Raw genomic sequence first — 8,041 nt, 5'->3', positions numbered from 1 at the left:
ACAGATAAGCAACATAACTGCAATATATGATATGGTACTTGTTTCCTAGCACGGCCACACCGATATGTATCTGGTTAGTCTTGACCATCGCGTCGCATCGGTGTCTTTTTTGTAAGGTTACGATGATCCCGACCCTTAAGATACTCGCGATGTAGTTTTTTACTCCCGATGTATTTTTTGTCGTCGGTCTTCACATCGTCATCTTGTTAATTGCGTCGGGTTCCTTTAAGTATGTATACCCGACCGACGCGATACTACCGATGTACTTCTTTACTCCCGATCTTTGCCGTCAATCGCGTCGCATGTTTCAGCAAAAACCCCCGATGCTCATGATGCACAAGATGTTAATCTGGCCCATTGGTCCTACGATTTTCCCGCTGTTAAGGCCCTTTTTTAATAGGCCCAATTAATTCTTGTAGTCCAACCCCCTATAAAATCTCCCTAGTACCATATGTTTTAATGTGTTGTAATGTGTGTTTCTATGTCAATATTAAATCTGCCCTCTGTAATCTGCTCAGTTACAGCATCAATGTCAATATTTATTGTCATAATCCGGCCCCTTACTTTGACAGCCCCTTCTGTTTTATTTTTCCCTACTCTCTTTGTGGGTTTGTCTCGGTAGGAGTGAGACGTGTATTCAGTTGCTGGTGATATTTTGGCTGATTGATCCTTTGCTGGTGATATCTCCCTGATTGATCCTGTGCTTTGAATACTATTTGCTGCTGATCCTGAGCCTTGTGCTGCGGATTGCTGCTGATCTTGTGGATTATTGCTGATCCTGATTATTCTGCGATTGATTTCTGCTGATCCTGACCCTGAGCCGTGCTGATCCTTAGTCCTGTGCTGTGGATTGGTGTGCTGTGGACTGCTCGGTGGTTGATTTCGTGGCCTCTGAGATGGCTGAGGTGAATATCTTCTCACTGCCTACAAGTGAGGAGGAGGCAGTGGCGTTTCTGCAGCGCCATCATCTGCTGCCAGCAGAGGCTACGTGCGCCAATGGTCATCCGATGCGTTTGAAACTGAAGGAGACCATGTGGCGCTGTAATGTGAGGGACTGCCGCTTGAAGAGGAGTCTGAGAGCAGGACTGTTCTTCCCTGGCTGCCGTTTACCATTCCTGACGCTGGTCCGCTTTATATTTTCCTGGGTACAGGAATTTACCAGTGTGGAGTACTGCGAGAAGAATCTGTCCCTCTCCAAGAAGACGGCTGTCCTCTACAATAAGTACATGAGGGAGGCCTGCCTGCTCGACCTCATGGCGCAGCCGCAGCGCCGGATTGGAGGTCCCGGCAAGATCGTTGAGGTGGATGAGACCATGTTCGTGAAGAGGCAGGCAAATGTTGGCCGAGTTTTACCTCAGCAATGGGTTTTTGGTGGCATTTGCAGAGAAACAGGACAGTGTTTTGCCACCAAAGTTGCCACTCGGGACGCCAACACCCTCATGGAAGCTATCCTGCAATTTGTGGAGCCTGGGTCTACTGTCTACACCGATTGTTGGAGAGCATACAGTACGGCCCAGCTCAAGGCCGCAGGATATGAGCATGCCCAGGTGAACCACAGATATAACTTTGTGGACCCTACAACAGGGGTTCACACCCAAAATGTGGAACGTATGTGGGGGGCATGTAAATGGCGTAATAAACGTCACAGGGGCACCGCCAGGCATATGCTTCAAAGCTATCTAGAAGAGTTTATGTGGCGGAAGAGCCTTGGACATGATAACCCTTTTGCCCGCATATTATATGCCTTGACTTTGTTGCCTAAAGACTCTTGAAATTTACCCCCATTCCTTTCACCCCCATTCCTGTTGCTGTTATATGTTTGATTTTCAATGAATTCCCTACAGTTTTGCATTTTTCATTTCAAAAGTAAATTTTAAAAAATGGTTTTAAAAAACTTGTGTTTCTTGTCTCAGCTGAATGATTTGGGATGGATGAATGCTTTGCAGTCACACCACCACTATCCAAATAATTCTTGGAGCGCGGTGAGTGCAGTGGACCACTGAGTCTAAAGCGTGGTGAGCGCAGCAAGCCCCAAGAAGGGTGCGTGGGTTACTAACATAATAATTTGCATAGGCTTCTGGGGCTTGTGGGCCTCACCATGGTTTGGACACAGAGACCCGCTGTTATCAGCATACTAAACATGATCAACTTGAAGTTGACATGTTCAGTCGACATGTCGACATGATACACATGTTGACATGTTTAAAAGCATATCGCGTCGGACGCAATGTACTGTGAGCTTTACAGCTCAATGCTGCCGACCGACGTGACATGTACTTGTATAAGCACTATACAGTGTTAATACAGTTCTTAGCATGTCCGTCGCGTCGGGAGCATTTTACAATGGCTGCGACCGACGCGATCGATCAATTTCCAAGTACCTCGCCGCATTACGAGGTACGCCGTACATCTACAAAGAAATATCGGTCGATCGGTCGGTCTTATGCATTGGCGTGAGCGTAACATCACCGCCCGACCGACGCGATTTTTCTGCCGGGAGAAAGGCGCCAAAAGCACTCTGGGGAAGGACAACAGCAGCCATTTTGATGGTAATTAGAGCTACCACGCAGCACCTGTGTCTGGCTCCCTGCCCCTGCTGAAAAAAGTAAGTGGAATTTGAGGATTACTCAGCATAGGTGGGCCTTGGGATTTGTGAGGAACATATGCAGGCTTGGGGGGAGTGTGGGGGTTTGGGGGGGAGGGGGTGGGGCGCTTACTGTGGTTAATGATATATATACATGTGTGCTTCATATATCATTTTTTGTGGATTAGGGGGACACCATTAGGTGTATAGAGTGGATAATGTTTATGTTCAAGGGGTACTGTTTATTTAAATAGCCAGAAAGTGATCATGTGCAGGAGTTTATGAAGTGTAAAGGCTTTAGGATCATGTTAATAATGAAAATCTGGATAAAACAGGTTTATGTGCAGAGGATATCATGTGCCTGGAAATGATGTACTGTGTGTTGTAATACATGCAGAATACTCTGCTGTTTGTGATAGTAATGCAGGGTGACATAGCCTGTAATGGTTTCTTGGTACACATATGTAAAATATAGCTGTTTGAGGTGTCATGTGCTTGTTATTGAAATGGTGCAGCAGGCAGTATGCTGTATCCACTTTGTAGTAATGTGCATGTAAAATGTTTTTTTTTTTTTTACTTTTTATTGGAGGGGAAGGGGGGGTGGGTTAAAATGCTGGGGTATAGTTTGTATTGTTTGTGTCCCATGACAGCGGCCATTTCACACCATCCCGAAGTGTGGCGAGGGGCGGCGGTACGCGTCCTCCGACCTTTTCATACCCCCACTATCCACGTCAGCGTGGAGTTGAGAATAAATTAGTGTGGCGAGCGCAGCGAGCCACCGAGCCCGAAGCGTGGCGAGCGCAGCGTGCCCCGCGAGGGGACGCTGATACCTGTGAAGCCCACGAGCGGGTGTGGATACCTGTGAGGCCCGCGAGGGTACGCAGGGATCTATGAAGGTATCAGCGTGCGCTCGCCACGCTTCGGGCTCAGTGGCTCGCTGCGCTCGCCACACTAATTTATTCTCAACTCCACGCCGACGTGGATAGTGGGGGTATGAAAAGGTCGGAGGACGCGTACCGCCGCCGCTCGCCACGCTTCGGGATGGCGTGGATAGTGGAGGGACACAAATATATCAATACTTCTGTTGTCAAATGTGGTGTAAATTGCATTTATTATGTCATATGCTATGAGTATCTCAGATTAAAGCCTTGTTTTTTTTCTCGGATTCTATTTCAGTTTGATTTTCCTTGTGTGCCTGAAAGGCCATTATTTAATTTGTTTGAATCACATTTATTTTTCACCTGCTGCCGACAGGTAAATATTAGTCGCTTTTTTTAGCGTATTAATGAAAAACAGTGGAGTGCGTAGTGTTTTCCATGCAAAATTGCATTTTTCTAAATTTTGTTGTTCGAAATGTGTATTATGATGTATCCTTTTAGTATTAATGTGCGAGGTGGTTTTTTTTCACATTTTTTTGGGGATGACCTGTTGGAGTAGACTTTGGGTAACTTGTGTCCCATCACAGCGGCCATGTCACGCCATCCCAAAGTGTGGCGAGGGGCGGCGGAACGCGTCCTCCGACCTTTTCATACCCCCACTATCCACGTCGGCGTGGAGTTGAGAATAAATTAGTGTGGCGAGCGCAGCGAGCCACCGAGCCCGAAGCGTGGCGAGCGCACGCTGATACCTGTTTAGCCCACGAGCGGGCGTGGATACCTGTGAGGCCCGCGAGGGTACGCAGGGATCTGTGAAGGTATCAGCTGCACTCACCACGCTTCGGGCTCAGTGGCTCGCTGCGCTCGCCACACTAATTTATTCTCAACTCCACGCCGACGTGGATAGTGGGGGTATGAAAAGGTCGGAGGACGCGTACCGCCGCCGCTCGCCACGCTTCGGGATGGCGTGGATAGTGGAGGGACACAAATATATCAGTACTTCTGTTGTCAAATGTGGTGTAAATTGCATTTATTATGTCATATGCTATGAGTATCTCAGATTAAAGCCTTGTTTTTTTTCTCGGATTCTACTTCAGTGTGATTGTCCTTGTGTGCCTGAAAGGCCATTATTTAATTTGTTTGGAATTACATTTATTTTTCACCTGCTGCCGACTGAGGTAAATATTAGTCGCTTTTTGTAGCGTATGAATGAATAACAGTGGAGTGCGTTGATTTTTATGGGGTAAACTTCATTTTGGAATATTTATTTACAGAATGGAGCGTAACGTCGACCGCTCGCTAATGAAGAAGTTGATCGATCTCTACAAAGAGAATAGATGTCTATTGCGACAAGATCATATTGATTTTCACAACCAGGCAAAGCGGAATGAGGCGTTTGGATAGATCTCGGCCTACGCTAGGACACGTGTCCCTAATGCAGACGTCACGTGGGTCCGGAGGAAATTCACTAATATGCGGACAGTGCTGGTGAAGGAGCATAATCGGGTCCAGCAGTCGCGAGCTTCGGGAACTGACCCTGTAGATGTGTACCAGCCAAAGTTGTGGTACTATGACCGTATGCTGTTTATTGTGGAGGATCAAGGAAGGAGAGAAACAGAGGGAGCTACTACGGATGAAAGCTCTTCATCCAGTGCACAGGAGAGTGCGGACGTAGTAAGTATCTAGTTCAAACATGTTCAGCATGTAAATGGAAGTGAAATGCAATGTTTTAACTTTTTTTTTTTTTGTTTCTTTTCATTTTAGGTAGTTCCCTCTGAGTCAACGCAGCAGGCTGAGTCGGTGTCGGAGGTGGCGGCTCCTGTGGTGGCGAGCACGTCATCAGCTCCCCCCAGGAGGCGTAGGAGGAGACAGCCGACAAGACCTGCTGCTACTAGCCAAGAACACTGCTGCCCCTACAAGGAGGAAGCATTAAATAATCCCCCCGATGATTTCAAAATGTTCACAAATCATCTGTGCGCAGAAATGCGAAAGTGGCAGCGTCCAACAGTGCACCAATTTAAGCGTTTGGTGTATGACTGTATGTTGCGGGCAGCCGAGGATGACCTCTGTGCTGACTGCAAGGTAACGTCATGCCGCACAGCGCACGTAGAGCCACCATGCCCACACCCACATCACCCCCCCATGTTCAGTGCGCCGGTTGCTCCTCCGCCTGCCCCTTACTACGCGCCGGGACCCCCTATGCCACCTCCCAGTGATCCCTCGTCTTTGTCTGGGACTGTTTTCTCTGCTTTGAGAAGTGTGCAGACCCCCACCCCAGACGAGAATATTGATGAAAAATTGGGACCAAGCACTCTGTATTTGTATCAGATCTAACATGTATGAAATATATGTACTATTTATGGGAGTGTTGACATCAATCTTCGCCATAACCTTTCTACACATTGATTACTACTTTCCAACCATCTGGAAAATATATTCAAAAATTGATTTATGGCTCTCTGGTGAGTTTAGATCTTATTCCAACTGCCTGTTACATCTAGCAATTCTCCACTGTTTCTCTGTATGTATACACACATACCTACACACAATTGGGTGGCTTCTTTGAGAGACTAATGAAACCAACTGGTAGGTTCCAGTTTAACCTAGAATTAGAAGAGCAATGGAGTGTCTATTGTGCACAATACCTCTGTGGATTAAACACAAAAATAAACATCTCTTTCATGTAAAAAAGCAAAGAAATCACAGAGTCCTTTAAAAGTCCAGGGATTGGGTGTGGATAATTGGACAGACAAGCATTAGGCCAACATGACTGAAGGTCAACAAGCATTAGGTCCACATGGGGTTAGGTCGACAGGGTCATTAGGTCGACATGGGGAAGGTCGATGGTCAAAAGGTCGACAAGGTTTTTTTGCTGTTTTTTTACCCAACTGTCAACACAGCTGACATGGACACCATAACATAACACTTAGTACCACTTGACTTTAATGGCAGTACCAATGGACTTTAATGGCAGTACCAATGGACTTTAATGGCAGTACCAATGGACTTTAACGGCAGTACCACTGGACTGGACTTATATAGCACCATCACTGGACTGGAACTGCAACAGTAACACTGGAGTTTAATCAGAAGAATATTTTTGGAACCCAAAACGCTTCCATTCCATGAATGTTCAGGTGGTCTGTGATGCAAAAATTATATTTACAAAATATTTGTAAAAAAATAAGTTTTCCTGGGTCGGCCCACGACTCCTTCATTTTAAGCCAGTCATCGCTGTTTCATGACATGAAATGGGAAAAATGCCAGTAAAGTAAGTATTAAAATAAATGAATTTTTAAGTTCTATTCACTGACTTAATTTTCTGTTCTTTCAGCTGATTTCCATAACAGTGTTGTTATGTATAATTAATATTGAACATTTGGACTGGAAACTATGTATTTGTTATCCAACTGAAAGGTATCAACTCCTTTTGATGACTACGGGCGTTGTGGTATCCTTAACCTCCATAGTTTTCCTGCACATTGATATTTACTTTCCACAGATAAGCAACATAACTGCAATATATGATATGGTACTTGTTTCCTAGCACGGCCACACCGATATGTATCTGGTTAGTCTTGACCATCGCGTCGCATCGGTGTCTTTTTTGTAAGGTTACGATGATCCCGACCCTTAAGATACTCGCGATGTAGTTTTTTACTCCCGATGTATTTTTTGTCGTCGGTCTTCACATCGTCATCTTGTTAATTGCGTCGGGTTCCTTTAAGTATGTATACCCGACCGACGCGATACTACCGATGTACTTCTTTACTCCCGATCTTTGCCGTCAATCGCGTCGCATGTTTCAGCAAAACCCCCCGATGCTCATGATGCACAAGATGTTAATCTGGCCCATTGGTCCTACGATTTTCCCGCTGTTAAGGCCCTTTTTTAATAGGCCCAATTAATTCTTGTAGTCCAACCCCCTATAAAATCTCCCTAGTACCATATGTTTTAATGTGTTGTAATGTGTGTTTCTATGTCAATATTAAATCTGCCCTCTGTAATCTGCTCAGTTACAGCATCAATGTCAATATTTATTGTCATAATCCGGCCCCTTACTTTGACAGCCCCTTCTGTTTTATTTTTCCCTACTCTCTTTGTGGGTTTGTCTCGGTAGGAGTGAGACGTGTATTCAGTTGCTGGTGATATTTTGGCTGATTGATCCTTTGCTGGTGATATCTCCCTGATTGATCCTGTGCTTTGAATACTATTTGCTGCTGATCCTGAGCCTTGTGCTGCGGATTGCTGCTGATCTTGTGGATTATTGCTGATCCTGATTATTCTGCGATTGATTTCTGCTGATCCTGACCCTGAGCCGTGCTGATCCTTAGTCCTGTGCTGTGGATTGGTGTGCTGTGGACTGCTCGGTGGTTGATTTCGTGGCCTCTGAGATGGCTGAGGTGAATATCTTCTCACTTTCTGCAGCGCCATCATCTGCTGCCAGCAGAGGCTACGTGCGCCAATGGTCATCCGATGCGGTTGAATCTGAAGGAGACCATGTGGCGCTGTAATGTGAGGGACTGCCGCTTGAAGAGGAGTCTGAGAGCAGGACTGTTCTTCCCTGGCTGCCGTTTACCAT

The 8,041-nt window shown here is 46.0% G+C and overlaps 1 long non-coding RNA gene across 1 annotated transcript; it reads right to left on the bottom strand.

Moving 5' to 3' along the window:
- Positions 1 to 3,648: 3,648 nt before the first annotated feature.
- LOC146025983 (uncharacterized) lies at positions 3,649 to 6,134 on the bottom strand. The gene is made up of 2 exons (XR_014454328.1): positions 4,623 to 6,134; positions 3,649 to 3,825 (listed from the first exon to the last, which is right to left on the bottom strand). It is a non-coding gene; the product is annotated as an uncharacterized LOC146025983 (long non-coding RNA).
- Positions 6,135 to 8,041: the final 1,907 nt, after the last annotated feature.

The sequence above is a fragment of the Crinia signifera genome, chromosome 8 (assembly GCF_055691185.1).
Source record: "Crinia signifera chromosome 8, ASM5569118v1, whole genome shotgun sequence".
Classification (NCBI taxonomy): Eukaryota; Metazoa; Chordata; class Amphibia; order Anura; family Myobatrachidae; genus Crinia; species Crinia signifera.
Note: the sequence above shows the minus strand (reverse complement) of the source record. Positions and strands in the feature narration are given on the sequence as shown.